The sequence below is a fragment of the Jaculus jaculus genome, chromosome 10 (genome assembly GCF_020740685.1).
Source record: "Jaculus jaculus isolate mJacJac1 chromosome 10, mJacJac1.mat.Y.cur, whole genome shotgun sequence".
Classification (NCBI taxonomy): domain Eukaryota; kingdom Metazoa; phylum Chordata; class Mammalia; order Rodentia; family Dipodidae; genus Jaculus; species Jaculus jaculus.
In genome coordinates this window covers 76,798,953-76,822,945 of record NC_059111.1, presented here as the reverse complement: position 1 = coordinate 76,822,945, position 23,993 = coordinate 76,798,953, and positions in this window count along the sequence as shown.

Genomic DNA, 23,993 nt, shown 5'->3' with positions numbered 1-23,993 from the left:
AAAAGGATCCCTTAAAAGCAGGATTATACTTAATTGCTATGTATGTCCTTGTTGGATGCAACATCCTGTTCTAAGAAAATAAATAAATTAACTAATTAACTTAAAAAAATAAAGCTAGAGTTTTGCTAGAGAGGCACAAAAACTGTGATCTGGTATTTTAGACATATTTTAGTTTTTCTCTTATGCTTGCAACTGTACTGTTACAACATAAAAATCTTGAATTCTATTGATTACAAAGTTTTTCAGCCATTCCTGTTACAGAGCACATCCATTTTCCTGGCATACCTAAAATCAGTGTGAATGTTTGATGAAATTTGTACACCTTGGCTCTCCCCACACTGAATGTTTCTACTCACTAGAACAGGGTGGCCTGCCGAGCTGGAGTGGACACAATGTGGTGACTCACAGAATTTTTTCACTTAGTTCTAAACAAGTTAAGTGCAAAGACATTTGATAAGGGTGATATTAGCTATTGTGTTATCAGTTCATAGGGAGGCAGTTCTCTTCCTTCCTCTCTTATCAGCCCTCCCCCCAATCATACAACCTTCACCCAAGAGAAACAATGTCCAAAACTTTGAAAGTAAACTTTCAGTTTAAGTATTGTTATCTAATCTTGAAAAGACTTGGGACTTAGGGTGTCAAGCAAAATTTTTTCTGAAATGCTCTTTTTAAAATACTTTATTTATATTTATTTATTTATTCGACAGAGAAAGAGGGAGAGAGAGAGAGAGAGAGAGAGAGAATGGGTGCGCTCGGACCACTGCAGCCACTGCAAATGAACTCCAGGTGCGTGCACCCCCTTGTGCATCTGGCTAACCTGGGTCCTAGGGAATCAAACCTGGATCTTTTGGCTTTGCAAGCAAACATCTTAACTGCTAAGCCATCCCTCCAGCCCTGAAATGCTCTTTTTTTTGACAATGACTATTGTAGGCAATGTGCAATGATGCCTTCATGGGTGTTATAGATAATTGAAATGTAACTTAATTAAAAGGCTTTACTGGTTATTTAACTTTTAGTGACATATAGAAGTGTGTTAGGTTCAAGAATCAATTTATATTCCTGACATTTATTTGATGCAATACATGAAATTTATTTATCAAATAAAATGAAAATAATGGTTCATTTCTTACACGGGTACCTTTGACAAAAGTAGATATTGATGAGTGGTATGATAGAGCAGCAAAATTCTGCTGTTTTCAAATCTAGTAGGATGAATACTACTACCTTTAAAACCTGAATGTGGGCTAGAGAGATCGCTCAGCTTGCCTGCAGCGCCTACTGGTTTGGGTTTGATTCCCTAGTGTCCATTTAAAGCCAGATGCACAAAGTGGCACATGCATCTGGAGTTTGTGGTTCCTTTGCAGCAGATAGAAGCCCTGGTGCATCTATTTTTTCTCCTTCTCTTTCTGTCTGCTTGTAAATAAATAAATACATAAATATAAAAAGAAGTGTTGTTTTTAAAAAATATGAATGTAACTTTATTAAAGTTAATAATGTAAATTTAAATAAAGGGGAATGAAAAGTAGTCCATTTTTCTATATTAATATGTCACTGAGAATATATTTATATATATCTATGTATATATACCTATATATATATATATACATATATATGATTACTTAAGTCTTCCAGATAATTTTTTTTCCTGAAAATTGGTATGTGTTTTTGTTTGTTTTGTTTTTTCGAGGTAGGGTCTCACTCTAGCCCAGGCTGACCTGGAATTCACTATAGAGTCTCAGGGTGGCCTCGAGCTCATGGCAATCTTCCTACCTCTGTCTCCTGAGTGCTGGGATTCAAGGCATGCACCACCATGCCTGGCTGGTATGTCTTGATATTATTATTTCTGTTAACTTTTGCAATATATTTCTCTGAAGGTGTTTTTCCAAGAAAAAAAAATTTCAGTGATATATGCTTAAGACTGAGATGGCTGATAATATAAAATGGCTGCACATTTCATAGTCTTTTTGCTTTGTACAAACCCAGCTGTCTTGGTGTGTTTTGTGCTGATACAATAAAACATCAAAGACTACATAGTTTATAAATAAAAGAGGTTTACACCCATGGCTCTAACTAGGATTGGCAGCCACATCTGATCAGCTGCCAGTGTCACCTCAAAGTGCACTATATCTATCACAGCAGAGGAGCAGAAGGGGAGTGTGGGTGTGAGGCAAGTAACAGACTTACTTTTAAACAATCTTGTCATTCAGTAGCTGATCCAGTTCCACAGATTCAACTTACTCTTGGGATGTAAAACTTTGTCTCAAGAGAGCTGATGTGGACTCTCAAGAAAGACACCTATTCAAAAGGGCAAACCTAATCATTTCACAAAGACCCCAGGTCTTGGCACAATTGCATTGGGAATCAAATTCCCACATAAGTTATGGAAGGGATGGGTCATATAGAAACCATAGAAGGAGTGCAAAGAAGCTGTTCATTTCAACTGGCATCCCAAAATGGTCATATAATAACTTTTACACCAGAATATGACAGGAAGTGACATCTACCACTTCCAAGCCAGTATAATTTAAGGGCAGGTGGATGAAATCTATGGTGATGCCCATGGGTACCTTCAAAGCAGAAAACTAGGACCAGGGATCTACATCAGCATTTTCTCACAGAATACATTTCAACAATTTAATTAGAATAGCTAAAAATCTCACTGACATTCTACCCAATGCAATTGCCAGGTTAATTATAGATTCCACCTTTCTTTTTTTTTAAAAAAAAATATTATTCATTTGCAAGCAGAGGAGATAGAAGAGAAACAGATAGAGAGCCAGGGACTCCAGCTGCTGCAAATAGACTCCAGACTCATGCATCTGACTACCCTGTGCAGCTGGCTTTACATGGGTACTAGTGACTCAAACACAGGTTGTTAGGCTCTGCAGGCAAGTGCCTTAGCCACTGAGCCATATCTTCAGGCCCGGATTCCACCTTTCTTGTAGTCAACAAAATAGATTTTTCATTCATCTTTAAAAACTTTGAAGAGTTAATGAAATGCATTGTTATTAATATTCTTATTTAGTTGTTAATTCTCAGTTAGACACATCTCTCCTCTGGTGGAATGTCCTATGGGTCATAATTTTGAACATTGTGGATCAAAACCTTTCATAACAAGTTACATGTGCCTTTAATCTATAGTGTTCTATCATGAACAGTGAAAGGTCCAAGATTCCACCCTACTTACAAGTTAATAAGCTATCCTCCCATGATTACACAGAGGCTAACAGATAACACAGGCTCCTAGTTCAGAGATAAAGAGACAATTAGGCACAGCAAGTAGGATAGTTTCATGTTTACACTGATTCCCATTTGCCTGGTTGGAGAAGCTTTAATCTTGTTGCATATGACTCCTTTAATGAGAAATAAGGAGACGTGTGTGATGTTTGCTTTGGAGAGAGCTCTTACTTCTATCATAATAGACAATGAGCAAAGGTGCCCCTTGGCCTACAGGGATATCTAACTTTATTTTCCAAATCACTTTTCAGTATAAACATCCTTGAAAAGATAAGGCTAGGCAGTGCCTTCACCCTGCATGCAAAACACTAAAGAGCGGTGGAGAGCTGTGTCTAGTCCTGGTAGCCGCCCATGTGCTATGATTTCAGAGGTTAGCTGATGTATGAACTTCTGCCCACCTTCAGTTCATTCTTGCCAAAGGCCAATTCCATATGCATTCCACATTTTCCTCATAGCAACTTTTCTCCCATACATATTCAGAGTTGAAGATCCATGTCCCCCCAAGTAACTTTCCTCAGTAGCCCTGGTGACCTGCCTTACTGAAAATCGTTGTGCTTGTCCATTTAAATTTTTCTATTTTTCCCATTTTCCAGACTATACAAGATGATGAACTTTCCAAACATTCTGAAATTTCCCCCCAAGCTTTTCTTCTCTCTAAATATATGGTTTGAAGCATGCAAAAGTATGGGGCATATTAGCACCCACATTTATTTTGTTCTCCCTTTAAAATTAAATAATTGACAGACTTGGCCACATAAGCCTAAAAATAACTTATCTATGCTCATTTTAGTTTGCCATTGAGGAACAGAATAAGGAGGAAATAAAGACCATTAGTAAAAGCACCAATTATCTGTCTGTTATCTATAGGCCTCTGTTTCTGAATCACCCTTCTTTTTTCTAAACACTATGTTGAGATCCCAGTTTTGTGGTGAGCTGGCCAAAATTAACTCCTCTATGTCAGACGGAAACTGGATCAGTTGATGATATATAGTAAGAGATATATCTTCCTCTCTTCCTTCCTCCTTTCTCCCCTTCTTCTTTTTCCTCCTCTTCCTCCTATTCCTCCCCCTCTTTCTACTTCCAAGAGACAGTTGGCTGAAAGGATGCTACTTGGTATGCTTCTGAAGTTTTTCAGAGAAGCAAATTAAGTTACTAACTTTAAAAGAGAAATAGTGTCTCCAAGCTTTCTAGCCTTGTGTGACACCATTGTACTTACCTTTATAAGTTTGGTTTTATTGCCACCTGACAAATATCATTTTATTTCTATTGTCATATCACGGATTATTTTTCCTGATTTCATATACTTAATGAGCACAAGCTGTATAAAGAATATCAGGGGCAGTGTTCCATTCAGTTGCTATCAAAGTTTCACCAAGGAGAAGTACTTATGTAATATGTAATGATTTTACTAAGGTAATATACTCAAGAGGCACACTGTCCAGTTTATGACTGTAGATGACTGCCTCCCAAAGCCTCCTCCAACACCTCAAGCAAAACACATTCACACTCTGGCAGACACCTCAGACTAATTTCCAGTGAACCTCCACTTTTGCTTAGCCTTGCTTCTCAAGTGACAGAGCTTATGGTTGCTGAGAACCAAGAAAATATGATGTAAGTGATGGACTTTCATTCTTTTACCTGAGTCAAAATTTGCAAAATTTGGCAAAAAAAAAATAAGTAGAAACTTAAGTATCCACGACTGTGTTAGCATACTGTTGACTGTGCAGTCTCCCACTGGCCTTGAAGAAGCATGTTACATATGAAATGGCTATTGATGGGGTTCAGTAACATGGAACTATCTGTAATACCTGAAGGTGACCTCCAGCTAAAAATATGGTCATACCTCCACAAAGAAACTAATTCTACCCTGGAAAATTTGCTCTTCACCAGTTAAGCCTCAACATGAGAACAAAGCCTATGGTCACTGTATTTGCAGCCTTAGTGGCTCTCAGGCAGAGAGTTCAACTCACCTGTTCCAGATACTGGCCCACAACAAAAGTGAGGCAAAGAAGGTGGTGTGTTATCTTAAACACATTACGTCACAGGTGAAATGTATAACAAAACCTGAAGAACATTAGGTATTTATCAAGCTTCTTATACATACTTTATATCCACACATATATTTTTCCAGTGAAATTCAGTGTTGATTCATAAAGTGAGACAGTGTCATGCCAAGTTTGTACCTAAGCCATCTGTTCATTCATTTTCCTCTTTGCTCCCTCGTGACTTCCTACTCAGACTCCTACAAGTCTTTTCCTTCCTTAGCTCTCACCGTAGCTTTGTCTGGTGCAATGTGGGCACATTTCTCTAAGCAACATGAACTGCTCAAATCCTCTCCTGCCAATAACAGCTCTATGAAACACCAGTGGTTCACTGGTCCAGACACATGTGCCTGATACGTAGTACATTACTTATTGGATGCACAGAATGTTGATAATCAAGAGCAATGGAATGAAAGTCTTATACATTTTGCTTCAGATGATAAAAGGAATATAATAAATTGGCTTTGCATTAAACAAATTTTTGAAGCCCATCAAAGTCTTAGAAAGAGATTTCACAGAGTGAGTAGAACAATCACACTTTACATTTGAGGTTGCCTTTAGCCATCTCAGCTGAGGCTCTAATGCCACTTGTCAGGTGGAGAGTGAGGTGTGGGAGAATAAGAACACCAGTCCGACAACGAGGCAGCTTTGCTAGCTTGTACCTGCACATGCCTCTCTTAAATATAGTAAATGGGAGAAAATTTAGGCATGGGAACACTGACTATCCTTGATTTTGCAGTGTGCCATGTCCTTTACCCTGATTGTAGATTTCAGAGGGAATTCTAACTCATATGTTTCCAGTTAGTTTGTATTTGACTTTTCCAAAAGTTTCATAAGAACCATTCAAGTCCAAAAACCTTTGTGAAGACTTTTACTGGCCTCTTTCCTCCCCTGTCTTCTTTCCTCTCTCCTTCCCTTTCTCCCTCCCTCCCTCCTTCCCTTCCTTCCCTTCCTTCCCTTTAATCTTTCTTTATGTGATTTTTTTTTTTATTAGAGAAAGGTAGTTTGAAGAATTGGTAAAGAAAGAAAAGCAAGAAGACGGAAATTAGAGTTAAAATTTGGAAATTTCCATAAGGAAATCCTTCTACAATGACAAATTCACAAAGATTATCTTCTTAGGTTGTAGGGAGTCTAGTCTGCTCAAATGGATTTTGACTATGGCACACCTCAAAGATTTTTGTTAATACTAAATTTTTGCCTTTAATGAATATTCATAGAGTTCATAAGTATAGCATTAGTATAGTACTGAATTTTAAATGTCATCTTTGTTTTCCACATTAGGATGGAAATTATTTTAAATGTTTGGTCATATATTATTGAATATTAATCAAGTATCTTCCTTATTAAATGAGTCATGCTGAACTTATACAGGCAGGGGTGCTATCAGTGATAGATAAGTCTCCTAATGATTACTTTCAGTCTTCAGAACTGGTGGTAATACGTTGAATTTCAAATGTGTGCAGCACTGTTTTCTGTTGATGGATAATTAATATATTTAAAAGTGAAAATTTGCCAGGCATGGTTGTACATGCCTTTAATCCCACCATTGGGTGGCAGAGGTAGGAGGACCACTGTGAGTTCGAGGACACCCTGAAACTACATAGTGAATTCTGGGTCAGCCTGGGCCAGATAGAGAACCTACCTTACAAAATAAATAAATAAATAAAGTGAAATTTTGCAGCAGTGTTTATATTAACAATCACCACAAGGGAATTTATTTATTTATTTATTTATTTATTTATTTATTTATTTATGAGATGAAAGTAGAGAACATGGGCATGTCAGGACCTCTAGCCACTGCAAATGAACTCTAGATGCATGCATAGTCATTTTCATCTGGCTTACATGGGTTCAACAGAATTGAAACTGGGTCCTTAGGCTTCACAGGCAAGTGCCTTAACCAGTAAGCAATCTCTCCAGTTCCATAATGAATTTTTATGTGGATATATGTATGAACAATGATAGTAAGCCATGCTCACAAACATTTCTTCACAATTATTTGCTATGTTTCAGCACCTCAAATTCTGAGCTGAGAATGACAATGTGTGTAGCATTTAAGGAGTATGTCCCCATCTCACTGGTGCTGCTTATTGCTAGTTGTGTTTGATTCACACACACACTTTCCCATCATGCCTATTTTCGTATGAGATTTCATGTGTATTGAGTAGAATGACTTAAGATTGTCAAATGAAACTGTCTTGTGAAACATAGCTACACCCCTCTCTGAAATTGGATGCCATGACACATTCAGAATTGGCACATACTTATCTCAGTCCACAACCCTTGCCTCCTAGGTTGAAGCATCACCAACTATATTCAATGTTTCTTCATCTGGAACAAAGAACTTCATACCATCATTGCAGAATTAACTTGAAATTCATGCTTACCACATGCTATAATGGACTAGGACTTTATAAAACATACTTGACTCATTTGGGAGGCATGTTTAATTTGGAGTTTTGAGCAGATGCATTCCTGCAGTTGAAAAGCAGCTTGCCAAAAAGCTAGATTCTTAAATCTAGCCATTTTAACATAAAAATCCAAAAGAGTGGTATAAGTTCTTGACCATCTGTTAGAACTTTTATAGAGAACATAATTGCCTGGAGTAGAAGGGAAGAAAATAATGAATTTTCAGGTGCCATCCAGTTCTAGTATTCTGTGATTTAAGCACCTCAGATTCATTTATTATTTTGTACAATTTATTGTAGTTTATCTGGGAGATAGCTGTGTATTGCTTTGTATAGATTTGTGTTACTTGAGCTGCATAAAAGTTTCCTCATGAATACTCCTTGCTAGCTTCCTTATCTCCTTTTCTACTTTATCCTTAATGTGCAAAATGTACTTAAAGAATATGGTGGCAGTGGAGTGATAATGTTTACTACGCCTTGTTGTAACACAAAGATTGAAATAAAAACACAGAAGCAGATTTAATTTTCCTTAAGGTGAAAATGAGTCTATTCAATGAACAAGTCTTGAGGGCAGGCAGGAGGCACCTCTGCACATGGGAAGAAGAGCAGCTCCCAGGGGTAAAACACAGTCACAGAATGGATAAAAGTGGAATGCTTGTTTTTGTTTTAGAATTAACCTGTCTAGTGTTATGCCTCATACTGGTAGGCAACTATTCTACTCATTCCTTATCTCTAGATTTGGTAACTGTGAGAGGCACCAAAGAACACCTCTGGCCAGTTTGAGACCATGTCTCTCTGCAAACTGTGGAACTGTCTTCACTAGGTTAAATGAAAAACAGTAACAGATGCTTAAATTTAGGACTTAAACTACACCTTCCTTGGAAACATACAGAAATACACAAAGTAGCAGTCTGTTTCAAATAGCACAGGCACAAAGGAAATACTACTTTTAGAATTAAATTTCCAACCTGAGTTAAAATTAAAAATATAATTCTTATCAGTGGTAGCTTTATAATATTGACATGTAATGAAACAAGGTAGGCGTTTAGTCAGAACAAAATCAATAGTAGTAGACACAAACTTTTTAAGTACCTGAACCATACTAGAGGCAGAGCAACAAACTAGTTTCTGCTCTTTTCAACATGCCACATATGACCCTATTAGGAGATGTTTTAGAGGCGTTTCATAGCATTTTGAACAAAATATTTGTGCTTCCTACTGAAAATAGTTTAATATCAAGTCCCACAGGAATTCTGTCTGCCTCATAAAGTTGCTGTTAGTATTTTCAGTGTTTGGCCTTGCTTTTCAAAATGGGCACTGAATATATAGATTATCTTCAAATTCAAATTTTGGAGAAACAGTGTGTTCCCCTTACCTAATAGTAGATTTTGCTAATTTTTTTCTCAGTACGAAATATTGTGTTATGTTGAATCAATCTGTAACTCCATGATTTGAATTATGAATTCATTACTCACTCTCCGAATCCTATGCAATCTAATTTCTCTTTCATATGAACAGAAATGGATGATTTCCTACTGCTAGCCACAGGCTAACCTGAGATTGTGGGTACTGTGACCCTTGAAGGTGTGACCTGAAATTTCAGCTTCGTTACTCACTAGTTCTGAGGCCTTCCACAAGTCATTTGTCCTCTGCAGTGATTCTGTTTCCTGGCTTGTAAAATAGCGACATAGTGGCAATCACATGGTAGGATTGCTGTGGGGAATAAACTGGATAATCAACATAAAGTTTGCAGCTTGGTACCCAGTCTGTGGGATGTACTCATTAACTATTAGCAATTCTTATCTTATGGCTATTTATTTGTCTGGATCTTATTAAGTAAATCATATTTTCCTAAAAACAATGCCCCATTTATGCTTAGTAAAACATAACTTGTGCAAGTAATGATTGTATACAAAATGTCACTTTTGAAAAAAATCAGGATATACTGAGACCATTATCTGGTGAATGCAATGTCAATAGGAGTTTAAACATCTGACACTCTAAACTAGATGTTAAGATTATGTTCTAAAATTCTAAAAGTTAAGCTGATCATTAAAAATATAATATCAAGCAGGACGTGGTGGCACATGCCTTTAATCCCAGCACTTGGGAGGCAGAGGTAGGAGGACCACTGTGAGTTCGAGGCCACCCTAAGACTACATAGTGAATTCCAGGTCAGCCTGGGCTCGAGTGAGACCGTATCTCAAAATCTAGAAAAAAAAGTCAAATCTGACTCCTGATGTCTCTGAATAAATGTATAACTCATTATAAACATGAGTGCTCATTTTGATTTGTTAACCATTCATTAAGATAAATAAATCCAAATAAAATGAATTTTGTGGCAAAGTGTGTTTGATCCTTCTTCCTGTGAGTGTATACATAATCATGTTTGCATGTGTGTGGGCACTCATGTGTACATACACTTATGTGTGCATGCATGGGGATACTAGAGGTTGATGCTGGGAGTCTTCCTCAATTGCTTTCCACCTTATTTACTGAGACAGGATCTCTCACATCAACCAAGGGCTTGATAATTCAACTACGCTAGCTAGGCAGCTTGCTCCAGGGATCCTGTTTCTGCCTGCTGAGCATTGGTGTTACAGGGGCTGCTACCCCCACTCAGCATTTACATGGGTGCTGGGGATCAGAACTCTGCCCTGCATGTTTGCATGGCAATATTTTATTGACTGAGCCTCCTCCTTAGCCAATGATACTTCTTTAAGCCATCAATCCAACTAATTCAGACATTGCATTCCTTATATATCAAATGATACATATAGAACACACACAAATATGAGATGGAAGAAAAATCATCAAGTTATTTTTTTTTAATTTTTTATTTATTTATTTGAGAGCGACAGACATAGAGAGAAAGACAGATAGAGGGAGAGAGAGAATGGCGCGCCAGGGCTTCCAGCCTCTGCAAACGAACTCCAGATGCGTGCACCCCCTTGTGCATCTGGCTAACGTGGGACCTGGAGAACCAAGCCTCGAACCGGGGTCCTTAGGCTTCACAGGCAAGTGCTTAACCGCTAAGCCATCTCTCCAGCCCAAGTTATTTTTTAACCTCTATCATTTCCATCATCATACAGCATATAGTATTATCTCTGGTCTTAAATATTATAAATAAACAAACTTTCCTTAACTCATTGAACTCCTCCAACTGTCTCCTCATTTATCTGCCTTTTTGTTCTCTATCTGTATTCCCCTAAAGGCTGTCCTATACATTGTCAAGGTCAGTGCCATTCCTCATTCTTCTTTGTTTCAGTTCTCACTTGGCCTCTTGTATATGGTCCTGTCTTGTCTTTTTGATCTCCAAGCACTGGAATGTTTCCCCAGAGCAAGAACCCAGGAACCCATAGTCAGACTCATGCCCTGTGTCAACTTTATGCATGCCTTTCCTTTTCGATATCTCTATATACAGATGACCCTAAATCTCCAACACAGATCATTTCGATGCATTAAAGATTTGTACCCTCAATTTCTAACTTTATATATCTTCCTATGTGAATTTCAAACTTACCATGGCTATAATGGAACTCTTAGTCTCCAGAAACTTCATGAAGTTTTCTCTATCTCAGAAAAATGGAATGCATTCTTCTCATCTCTTTGACAGTATAAACAACCAAAATGGGAATCATGGAGTTATTGTTTTATTCCCATTTCCTCTCATATTTCATGTCCAATTAATCTGTAATTCCTTTGGCCATATATCCTAAACTATCCAAAACTAGATCCTCACCATCGTCACTTGAGTCCATGCTACCTGTCACCTGAATCATGGAAATAGTTTCAATTTGCCCTCTTTGAGTCTATAATCATGAATAATCTTAAAATATTTAATACTTCTAACTACCTTGGTTATGAATCCCTAATGTTAATTATGTCACAATGAGCAAGGTTAGAGGCAAGTCATCTGTAGCTGGATAACAGGAAGTATATAGATGATTGTGCTTTGGGGAAAAGATAAAGGAGAAACTAGAGGTAAGTTTCAGTCATAGATGACACATGAGATCATAACGAACTTTGGGGTCTTGCTTTACTGATTGATTAGATGAGTAGTTCTCAGGGAGGGCTAACATCCTGTAAATCTGGAATTTTTCCAGTTTCACTCATGGGAACAGGCACTACTTGGAGTTATGGATGAACATATTTTGCAATCTATGATCATGGAATATTTTTTCAAGTCCTAGAGGTCAAATCTAGGGCCTCACAAATCCTGAGCATATACTCTACCATTAATCTATATCCCTAGCCTAAATTGTACATGTCCAATTCAATTTCTGCTAAAAAGTTTTATATACACATTTTGCAGAATGTATCCCTTGGGATTCTACCACGTTTAAATTTTCATATATTTTCATAGTTTGTTTGTTTTTTAACCTAAATTCATGTGGTTATATGCTTTAATTCTAAATTGGACTGTTTAAAAATTTTAAGCTTCTAAGTTTTCTATACAATGTACATTGACCTTGTATCATAAAAACTTGCTTAACTCACTTACTACTTCTCATGGCTTTTTTATATATTTTGGGGGATTTTTAAAAATTTTTTACTCAGTGAATACAGTCAAGTTGGTACCATTGTTAGCCTCCTCCCTATCCTCCCTCTCCACAGGGAACCTCCTTGTTGGGGTATATGAGTTGAGCATTGTGGAGTTAGCCTTAAGTTTTGGGTAGAAGGGAATGTCTCTGCGTATCATGACCCAATGTGTGGCTCTGACATTCTTTCTGCCCCTCTTTAGCAAACTTCCCAGAGCCATGTTGGGTTCATTTTAGGTCTGCTTCAGTTTTGAGATCTTGGGAGCATCTGTGTCTCTGGATATCTGGTTTGGTTGCACTTGTGTGAGCATCACGTCAGGTTGTTTGCTGCTAAGTAGGTTAGACCATATGTTGCTTGGACAGATATTGCTCATTTCCCCCCAGTCGCTCATGTAGTACCTTCTGGCACTAGACACACTAACTGTCTGAGGACTGACTCTCTTCAAGCTTCCAGCCATGTTACTACATGTTACATGCCAACAGCATATGGTGTCTTCAGCAGTAGGGTCTTACCACTAACCTATTGGGGGTCATCAAGGGTTCTGACAGAAATATGTCTTCATTTTAGGAAACCTTGTAGGTCTCTCTTATCAAAAGTTCATTGTGGGTGATAGCTGCCTGCTGGTACTGGGGGTTACAGTTCATCACCCAAGAGAAGGAAGAAAAAGATAAGTGATATAACATAGATAGAGAGACAAGGGAGAAGAGAGAAAGAAATAGAAACAGGAGGAGATAAAAGTCAGTTTTCATTATCCCCTCTCCAGGGCTTTGTGAATCAGGTGTTCCCTCTAAGGGCCTGGTGAAGGTTCAACTATTTGGTCTGTATTTTAGGATGTAGAGTTTTATGGTGCCATTGCTGTTTGGGTCCAGTTTTGTGTCCCCTACACCCTCCCTTACCCACACCTCCCTCCCCACCCTGCCTATTGTCCAGTCCTGGAGATGATTGCTAGGTATGTCAGCAACTTGTGTAGATTCAGGTTAGGAGCTATAGATGAGTGAAACTATGTGGTGATTATCTTTCTGTGATTGGGTGAGTTCACTGAGAATGATCTCAGCGGTAAATAAAAATGAAGTTATGAAATTAGCAGGAAAATGGATGGATCTCGAAAGGATTATACTAAATGAGGTAACCCAGGCCCAGAAAGCCAAATGCCGCATGTTCTCCTTCATATGTGGATCCTAGCTACAGATGATTGTGCTTCTGTGTGAGAAGGAAAAAACTCAGTAGCAGAGACCAGTAAGTTTAAAAGGAGATATAAAGGGAAGAGGAAGGAAGGGAGGAGGGCACTTAATAGGTTGGTATTGTATATATGTAAGTAGAAAAGGCCCAAAGTGAGTTCAGGGGAAGAGATTGAGTAAAGGAAATGTGGAGGGAGGGCTAATCAAAATCTAAGAGGATGCAAATAAATCATATGGAATCCTCCAGTTTTGGACAATGGAACACTCAGGAGCCATAGATCATTGTTAGAAAATTTTCAGTGACAGGGATGGGATACCTCCAGTGAGTTGTTGGCCAGGGAGATACCTGATGCCCCCCAAACATTATAGGCCATTGCCAAGGCACTTGGTTTCCCACTAGGAATAGATAGTAAGACCCTCTTGCTGAAGACTCCACATACTTGGGCTGCAAGGCCACCAAAAAATCCTGCTGGAACTGAGCTGATAACCTGCTCCATGTAGACCAGCTGACAGAAAGCTGGAAGAAGCCATTCTACATGTGCTTCAATGGGAGAAAGAGATACCACCAGTGGAGATACTCAACAGTGGACACTGCAAGCCTTATATTTGGCCAGCCAGCCCAAATGAGCCAACAGGTGCAATAGTGGCACATCTGTCATGGTGGAAACCAACTGCCCTCCAATTGGACTGGAGGCCCGCTCCATGGGGGGAACACATTCCTGATACTGAAAACTTAAAACAGGGGTAGTCATGAGACCTAGGGGTGTAACATCTGCTGATGTCTGGAAAAATGTATATACTATGCTTATCAAACTGCCCAGTAAGCACTTCCCTTAATACTTATACCCTTATATTAATGCTACTCACACTTTGGGTAGATCTTCTCTTTTCAGATGACAGTGACTTTGGGATGACTCAGATGGTATCATAGTGCTGAAAAGAAGTGACTGGAGTCCTGAGTAACATCTTGATCACACCTTCCAAGGCTCGGGGTCTAATGTGGAAGAGGTGGCGGAAAGAATGTAAGAGCCAAAGGAAGGGTAGGCCTCCTTCCAACATGCTCCCTCCAGATATAAAATGGCCTGGATATCCATGACCTCATATTGCCTGACACTACCTACACAAGACCATCATAAGAGGAGGAAAAGACCATGACATCAAAATAAATGAGAGACTGATTGAGATGGAGAGGGGATATGATGGAGAATGGAATTTCAAAGGGGAAAATGCGGTGAGGGAGGGTATTACCATGTGATACTTTTTATAATCATGGAAAATGTTAATAAAAATTGAGAAAAAAGAGAAAATGATCTGTTCCAGTTTCTACCATTTTTCTTCAAATTTCATTGTGTCATTTTTCCGTACTACTGTGTATAATTCTGTCATGAAGATATACCACATCTTAGTTATCCAATCGTCTAATGAGGAACATCTGGGTTGATTCCGGCTCTTAGCTATTATGAATTGAGCCACAACAAATATGGTTAGCAAATCTCTGTGAACTGAGTCATGGAGCATTTAGGGTACATGTCCAGTCAGGGAATAACTGGGTCTGTTGGTAACTGTGTAGTCAGCTTTTTTAGGAGTCTCCATATTGCCTTCCAAAGTGTTTGTACCATCTTACATTCCCACCAACAGTGGATGAGGGTTCCTAATTCTCCACATCCTCACCAGCATTTATTTTCATTTGATTTTTTGAAGTTTGCTATCCTTACTAAGGTAAGGGGGAATCTTATAGTTGTTTTAATTTGCATTTCCCTGATGATTAGGGATGATGAACATTTTTTTTTTTTAATTGTGCGTTTGTCATTTGTATTTCTTCCTCTGTGAACCGCTTATCCAGTTCTTTGCCCCATTCTGTGAGTGAGTTATTTGACATTTTATTTTTTAGGTTTTTGAGTTCTTTGAAGATTCTAGAGATTAGACCTCTGTCAGTTGGATATTCAGCAAATATTTTCTCCCATTCTGTGGCTAATCTATTGGCTCTGCTTGTTGTATGTTTGTCTGTAAAGAAAGTTTTCAGCTTCATGAGATCACATTGGTTGAGTGATTGTTTAAAATCCTGTGCTAATGGGGCTTTGTTCAAGAAGTCGTTTCACATTCCTTATAAGGCAATGTTCCTCCTAAATTTTCTTTCAGTAGTAGCCAAGTTTCCAGTGTTATATTGAGGTCTTTGATCCATTTGGTCTTGAGTTTTGTGCATGGCAAAATGTGTGGATCAAGTTTCAATTTCCTGCATATGGTTATCCAGTTTCTCCAGCACCATTTGTTGAAGATGCTGTCTTTTATCCAGCCTATATTATTAGGGCTTTTGTCAAATATCAAGAAACTGTAGTTACTTGACCCAAAGTCTTGGTCAAGATGGTATGTGTCTAGAAATTTATCCATTTCATCCATATTTTCTACTTTTGTGGAGTAGAGGTTTTTGAAGTAAGACCTCATGATCATCCCAATTTCACTTATATCTGTTGTGATCTCTCCTGTTTCACTTCTAATTTTGTTAATTTGAAGCATCTTTTTCACTTGATCAAATTGGCCAGAGTTTTGCCAATCTTGTTTATTTTTTCAAAGAACCATCTCTTTGTTTCATCAATTTTCTTAATTGTTTTCTTAGTTTCCAATTCATTAATTTCTACTCTGATCTTAATTCTTTCTTTCTGTCTGGAGCTTTTGGGGTTGCATTCTTCTTGCTTTTCCAGTGCCTTTAGGAGGATGGTTAGGTCATTGATTTGGGATCTCTCTGTCTTTGTTATGAAGGCATTTACTGCTATGAACAACCTTCATCCTTCATTGTGTCCCATAAGGTTGTTTTTTTTTTTTTTTTTTTTTTTTGAGAGCTTCTGCTTTGGTCCAATCTGTTTGGAGTCCTATTAGCTTCTTGTATCTTGATAGGCCTTTCTTTTGAGAGAGTGGGAAATTTTTCTTCAATTGTTTTGTTAAATAAATTCTCCATGCCTTTGATCTGAATTTCTGCTCTACCAGTATACCCATGATTGGAATGCTAGGACATTTAAGGTTATCCCAGAGTTTCCTCATGTTCTGTTCAAAGAAAATTTTGAACTCTCAAACTGTTTCTTTTGTTTTGTCTTCCAGATCTGGGCTTCTATCCTCCAAATGGCTGACTATATTCTTGAGAGCTTCTAAATAGTTTTGGTCTTGTTCAATTAGGTTTGCATTTTCTACTACTTTTCTATGTATGGTTTCCATCCCTCTGTGAAGTTCCCTTTTCACATCATTTTCTGATTTTCTTGATGCTTCTTGGAATTCATCCTTGCATTTCTTTGTGTTTATTTAGCATATACATATTTTTTTAGGTCCTCTTTTCTTGCTCTACTTCATATCCTTCAACTGTCTTTGGGCCTCTTCCATTTTCTTATCTATTAGGTCTAGTCTAGTGATGGCAGCCTCTACATGATGACCAGTCCTTTGTTTCTCTTCTTCAAGTCCTACCAGTAGCTTGGTCAGGGTTCATTGCTCATAACTTTAATTTGGGGTTCTGATCCTAATGTCTCTTCTATGTTTTGATTAGAGACATCCATTGTAGGACTGGGCAATCTTATTTGATTTACTTGCATTTGATATTTTTATGCTTTTCGTTTTTCATTGTCATCTGCCCATCATAGTGTGGGGGCATGGAAAAGGGAACTATGGTCACTGATGGGCGGGGGAGGTGTTGCGGCTTCTCAGAGGTGGGGGATGGGCATGGGGACAGGGCAGGGTGGAGTGTATTGGGTCTGAAGTTACATGGGGCAGGGTGGAACAGATAGTCTGAAGTCATGCAGGGTAGAGTGGAGCAGATAAGGTCCAAAGTTATGGGGGCCAGGGTATAGCAGAGAAGGTCTGAAGTTGGAGAGGGGGAGCCGAGCAGAGCAGAGAGGGTCCATATTCACGGGAGGGGCAGGGAAGTGTGGAGAGGGTCTGAAATTACATAGGAACATGGACAGAGTGTATCTGAAGTCACGTGGGGGCAGAGCAGGGTGAAGTGGAGAGGGTCTCAGGACACACAGGCAGGCAGGGTATTCAGGCGATCACCTGTGCCTGGCGGCACAGGTAGAACCACTGGCCTGAGTCCCCTTGCTTGCAGTTAGTGTGGGCCTAGACTTAGGCTGGGACTCTGGCTGGGATGGCTGCTTGGGGGTATTGGGGGAGTGGTGGGTTACCCAAGAGCATGAGAATCAGCTGATTCCCTGTTTTGACCTTCTGCACTCTCCCACTGGCAATCTATTATAAATGACTCTCCCCTAAAATACCCAATGACCCCTTAATGCCTTGCCTCTTCTTCCCTGGGAGTTGTGGCACAGTTAGTCAAACACTATCTTGACCAGAAGTCCCACTTTGGGATTATTTTATAGTTAGCTAATCTAGGAATAGCAATAAGAAGAACAAATATGATTTCTTTGTTGTTGTTTGGGAAGGTTGTAGCACCTTTAGTAGATGGTAACTTGCTGGAGGAAGTAGAACCTTGGGGCAACACTGAGGAGTTTTATCGGGGCCCTGTTCCCTCTTTTTCCTCTGATTTCTTGTTTTATTTTTATTAATTTTTAAAATTATTTCTTAGAGAGATATAGCAAGAGAGAGAGAGAGAAAGGGGCATATATAGAGAGAAAGAGTATGGGTGCTCCAGGGCTTTCAGCCACTGCAAATAAACTCCAGATGTCTGTTCCACCGTGTACATCTAGCTTATGTGAGTCCTGGGGAATGAAACTTGGGTCCTTTGGCTTTGAAGGCAAATGAAGCCATCTCTCTAGCTCTAAATAGTAAGTTTTTGTTTTGTTTTAGAGATAAGGTCTCCTTATAATCCAGGCTGACCTGGAATTCACTATATGGTCTCAGGGTAGCCTCAAACTTACAGTGATACTCCTACCTCTGTGTCCCTAGTGCTGGTATTAAAGGTGTGTACCACTGTGCCTGACTCTCCTCTGATTTCTGATTGCCAAAGCAATGTGGCTAGCCAGCTTACCACTTCTGACTTTTCTTCCACAATGATGAAAGTTTCCCCTAAAACTGTAAGCCCAGGACTTCCACATAGGGTGGCAGCATAGTAGCCACACTAAAATAGCCTGTGTGTTGGGGGAGGGAGGGAGAGAATAAGCAGGAAAATAGCAAAATACACTCTTCTACAAAAAAGTGAAGGTGTATAAGGAATTATCAACCATAGCACAGAAACATACCTCAAAAGGGCCCTGGCTGAAACTAAGGAAAATTGGTGAAACAAGCAAGGGTGCTGTTTTCCTGATGAACTGGATACCAGCACAAGGGGAAGGAGACCAATACAGAGAAAAATCAACTCCTCCCAAATCAGAGAGCCAGAGCCTCAGAGGCCCCCAACACCTCATCACTGAAGCAGACCAAAAATGAACCCAACATGGCTCAGGGAAATTTTGTGGAAGAGGGGGCGGAAAGAATGTCAGAGTCCCATGTTGGGTCCTGATATGCAGAGACATTTATCTTACCAATAACTGTGGGCTAACTCCACAATGCATGATCCATATACCTCAACAAGGAGGAGCCAATGGGGAGGGGGCAGGACATGGGTGAGCCTAATAATGGTACCAAACTTCCTGTATTTGCTGAATACAAAACTAATAAAAAAATAAAAATAAATACTCGATGGAAAGTATCACCAGTAGAACTGATCAAGGAGAGGACAGAATACATAACTAAAAGACCAGGTTGTAGATCTAATACAGATAACAAAGAGAAAGACAAAGTAATAGGAAGGCATGAATGGAACATTCAAGACATTCAGGACACTATGAAGAGATCAAACATAAGAATTCAGGGCATAGTAGAAGGAGAAGAATTTCACTCCAAAGGCATGAAAGGTGTTTTCAGTAAAATCATAGAAGAAAATTTCCCCCAATTAGGGAAAGTGATGCCAGTACACATACAGGAAGCCTTTAGAACACCTAACAGACAAAATCAGGAAAGAACCTCTCACTGCCGTATTATAAGTAAACTACAAAACACACAAACCAAAGAAAATATGTTGAAAGCAGTTAGAGAGAAAAATCAAGTCACATAAAAAGAAAAGCCCATCAGATCAGGATCACAGCAAAGTACTCAACACAAACTTTAAAAGCCAGACGGTCTTGGAATAGTGTACTTCAAGTTCTGAAAGATAACAACTATTAACCAAGATTACTTTGTCCAGCAAAGCTATCCATCCTAATTGACAGAGAAATAAAAGCATTCCATACAAAAGTAGGCTAAAAGATTATACGCCTCCAAGAAACTCACCTTTCCATAAAAGATGAACAATGTCTTAGGGTAGAAAAATGGAAAACAGTACTTCAAGCAAATGGGCCTAGAAAACATGAAACAATGAAAGCAATACACTATATAAATAGACTGAAGAACAACAATCACATGATCATCTCAATAGATGCAGAAAAGGCATTTTACAAAATTCAACATACCTTCATGGTAAAAGACCTACAGAAATTAGGAGTAGAAGGAACATATTTCAACATAATAAAGACTTTATGATAAACCTACAACCAACAAAATAATAAAAGGGAAAACCTTTAAACTTTTCCACTAAAATCAGGAACAAGACAAGGGTGTCCATTGTCCCCACTTTTATTTAATATAGTACTGAAAGTCTTAGCTATAGCAATAAGACAAGAGACATTCATAAAAGGGATACACATTGGAAAGGAAGAGATCAAACTATCATTATTTGCAGATGATATGATTTATTATATAAAGGATGCCAAAGACTCTACCAGGAACCTCTCAGAGCTGATGACCATTTTTAGCAATGTATCAGGATACAAAATAAACACATATAAATGAGTAGCCTTCCTGTATACTAACAACAACAACAACAACAAAAACATGTTGAGGATGAAATCAAGGAATAACTTCCATTCACTATTGCCTTTGGGAAAAAAAAAGTACTTGGTGCTGGACAGATGGTTTAGCAGTTAAGCACTTGCCTGTGAAGCCTAAGGACCCTGGTTCAAGGCTAGATTCTCCAGTATCCATGTAAGCCAGATGTACAAGGTGGCACATACATATGGAGTTCATTTCTAGTAGCTGTAGGCCCTGATGCACCTATTTTCTCCCCCCGCCCTCTCTCTCTCTCTCTCTCTCTCTGCCTCTTTCTCTCTGTGTCTGTCTGCAGCTCTCAAATAAATAAATAAAAATAAACAAAAAAGTACCTTGAAATAAACCTAACCAAGGGAGTGAAAGATCTCTACAATTAAAACATCAAGAGAGAAATTGCAAGACACTAGGAAATGAAAAGACATCCCATGTTCCTTGATTTGAAGAATAAATATTATGCAAATGTCAATCTTACCAAAAGAAATATACATATTTAATGCAATGCCCATCAAAATTCCAATGACATTTTTCACAGAAATTTAAAAAAAAAATCATAACATTCATTTGGAAGCACAAAAACCTTGAATAGCCAAAACAATTTTGAGCAACAATAATAAAGCTGGCAGTATCACCATACCTTATTATAACATATATTATAGAGCTATAGTAACAAAAACGGTATGGTACTGGCACAAAGACAGAAACATAGATCAATGGAACAGAATAGAGGATCCAGATGTAAGTCTGGAAAGCTACAGCCATTTGATTTTTGTCCAAAATAAAAATTACTCATTGGAGAAAAGCATCTTCAACAAATGGTTTTGGGAAAACTGGTTATCTGTATTAGAAGGATGAAAATAGATCATTATCTCTCTCCGTGCATAAAAACCAAGTCCAGATAGATCAAAGTCCTTAATATCAGACCTGAAGCTGAAACTGCTAGAGAACCCTAACCCTAACCCTAACCCTAACACTTCAACAGATTGACATAGGCAATGCTTTCTAAATATAACTCCAGTTGCTCAGGAAATACAGACCACTAATCAACTCATGAAATTAAAAACTCATGAAATGAAAAAGCTTTAATACAGCAAAGGAAACTGCAGATAGAGTAAAAAGACAAACTACAGAATGGGGGAAAAAAATCTTTGCCATCTACACATATGACAGAATATTAATATCCAAGACATACAAAGAATTCAAAAAAAAAAACTGAATAATAATAAATCAAACAACCCAACTAAAAATGGGCTATGGAGCTAAATATTTCTCAAAAGATGAAATATAGGTGGCCTATAAATATCTAAAAAGAATATTATACATCCTTATACATTACTGAAATAAAAATTAAAATTACTTTAGATTCCATCTCACTCCTCTCAGAATGGCTATTATCAAGAAAACAAATGACAATAAATGTTGGCAAAGATACAAAAAAAGAATAACCCTTCTACCATGTTAGTAGGAATGTAAACTGTTATATAAATTGTGGATATCACTGTGAAGGTTCCTGAGACAGCTAAAAATAGATTTAACATATGGCCCAGCTATACCTCTCATAGGCATATATCCTAAGGACGGGTCTCACTACCTTATAAACACTTGCTCAACCATGTTTATTGCTTCTCTATTCACAACAGCTAGGAAATGGGACCAGCCTATGTGTCCCTCAATTGATAAGTTAATAATGAAGATGTGATACAATGTAGCTCTTTTCAGTGGTAAAGAAAATGAAATTACGAAATTTGTAGGGAAATTGATGGACCTGGAAAGGATTATACTTACTGAGGTAAGCCAGGCCCAGAAAGCCAAGAACCAATTGTTCTCTCTCATCTGTGGATCCTAGCTACAAATTTCTAGAGTTTTATGTGAATTGGAATAAAACTTGGTAGCAGAGGCCAGTAAGCTAGAAAGCGGCCGTAAGGAAGGGAGGAGAGGGGGAGGGGAGTACTTAGGGGATGGTATTGTAGGTATTGTAGGTATTGTATACATGTAAGTAGACAAGCATCTTACTAGGGATGGAATGGCTTGAATTAGGTCAGGGGAAGATATTGAGTAAAGGAAAGGTGGGAGATGGTTAATCAATATCTAAGAGGGTATTAATTAGCCATATAGAAACCTACATTTTTGGACAATGGTACATCTAGAAGCCATAGATTGTTACTAAAAAAATTTCAGTGTGATAGATGGGTTACCTCCCAATGAGTTGCTGGCCAGGAAGTTCCCTGATATCCCCAAAATATCACAGGCCATTGCCAAGGCTTTTGATTTCCTACCAGGAATAGATGGTAAGACCCTATTGTTGAAGACTCCACATACTTTGGCTGCAAGGTCACTGAGAAACCTTTTTGAAGCTGAGCTGAATAGCTCTTCCTTGTAGAACAGCTGACAGAATGTTGGAAAAGCTACACTGCATACATATCTATGGGAGAGACAGAAGTCATCAGTGAAGATAAACAACAGTGGACACTGCAAGCCTTAAGTTTTTCCAGCCAGGCCTACTGAGCCAATGGGTGCAATAGTGGCATATCTATTATTGGGAAAGCAAACTGTTGTCTTATTGGATTGGAGGTCCACTCCATGGGAAGGAATGCATGCCTGATACTGATAACTTACGATGAGGGCATAACACGTGCAGGTGCCTGGCTAAAAGCATTTATTAGGCTCACCAAACTGCCTGGTAAGCAGCTCTCTTAATGTTCATACCAATATATTAATGCTATTTTCACTTTTGGTTAGAGAACCTTTGCACTGGAACATCTTTAACACACCATCGAAGGATCAAGGCCCATTGTGAAAGAGGTGGAGGAAAGAATGTAAAAGTCAAAGGAAGGGTAGGCCTACTTACAATGCACTCTTCCAACACAAAATTGCCTGGATATCAATAACCTTGCAGTGCCTGGCACTACCTGCACATGACCCTCATAATAGGAGGAAATGATGATGATATCAAAGTACAAGAGAGGCTAATTGAGAGGGGGAGTGGATATGATAGAGAGTGGAGTTGCAAAGGCGTAAGTAGAGATGGTGGGAATGATCATGGTTTATCGACTATAATTATGGAAGCTGTCAATAAAAAATAATTGTAAAAACTTTAAGCCCAAACTAAACTCTTCAACTTCCATAAGCTGCTTCTGGTCAGGTATTTATTAACAGCAATGGAAATGTAAGTAATACATAAAATTTGTTCTGAGAAGTGGGGTTATTGCTTGTATAAACTTGACCATGTGGCTCAAAAGCCTTTGGTATTTATTTATTAGAGGAAAGTCAATGACTTTGGAACTTTGGGCTAGAGAAACCATACAATATTGTAAGCAGGTCATTCCTATGATAGTTTGAAAGATCAGAAGGCCTAAAGAAATGTGGAATGTGGAGGTTAGGCTCCTGAGTTTTCAGAGGGAAACAAGAACTCTATTAGGAACTAGGCTAGATATAATTCATGTGATAATATGGTAAAGAATTTATTTTAAGAGAATTATTTAAAAGAATTTATTCCATCTGTGTCTTAATAACTTGAGTTTGAGCTTGAAGGTAGAGGATACGTTTATTTGGCAGAGGAAAATTCAAGACAGTCCAGCTTTCTGGCTGTGTCATGGCTTCAGTTAACTTCACTTTCTGAGATGTACCATGAAAGAGAAGGAACTGCAGAGCAGAAGAATATGTAAAATGTGAAGTGTGGCAAGGAAAGAAATGTGAGCAATTTTAAAGTTTGGGGTAAAGAGACTACAGTTGACAAAATGGCTATAGTAACTAAT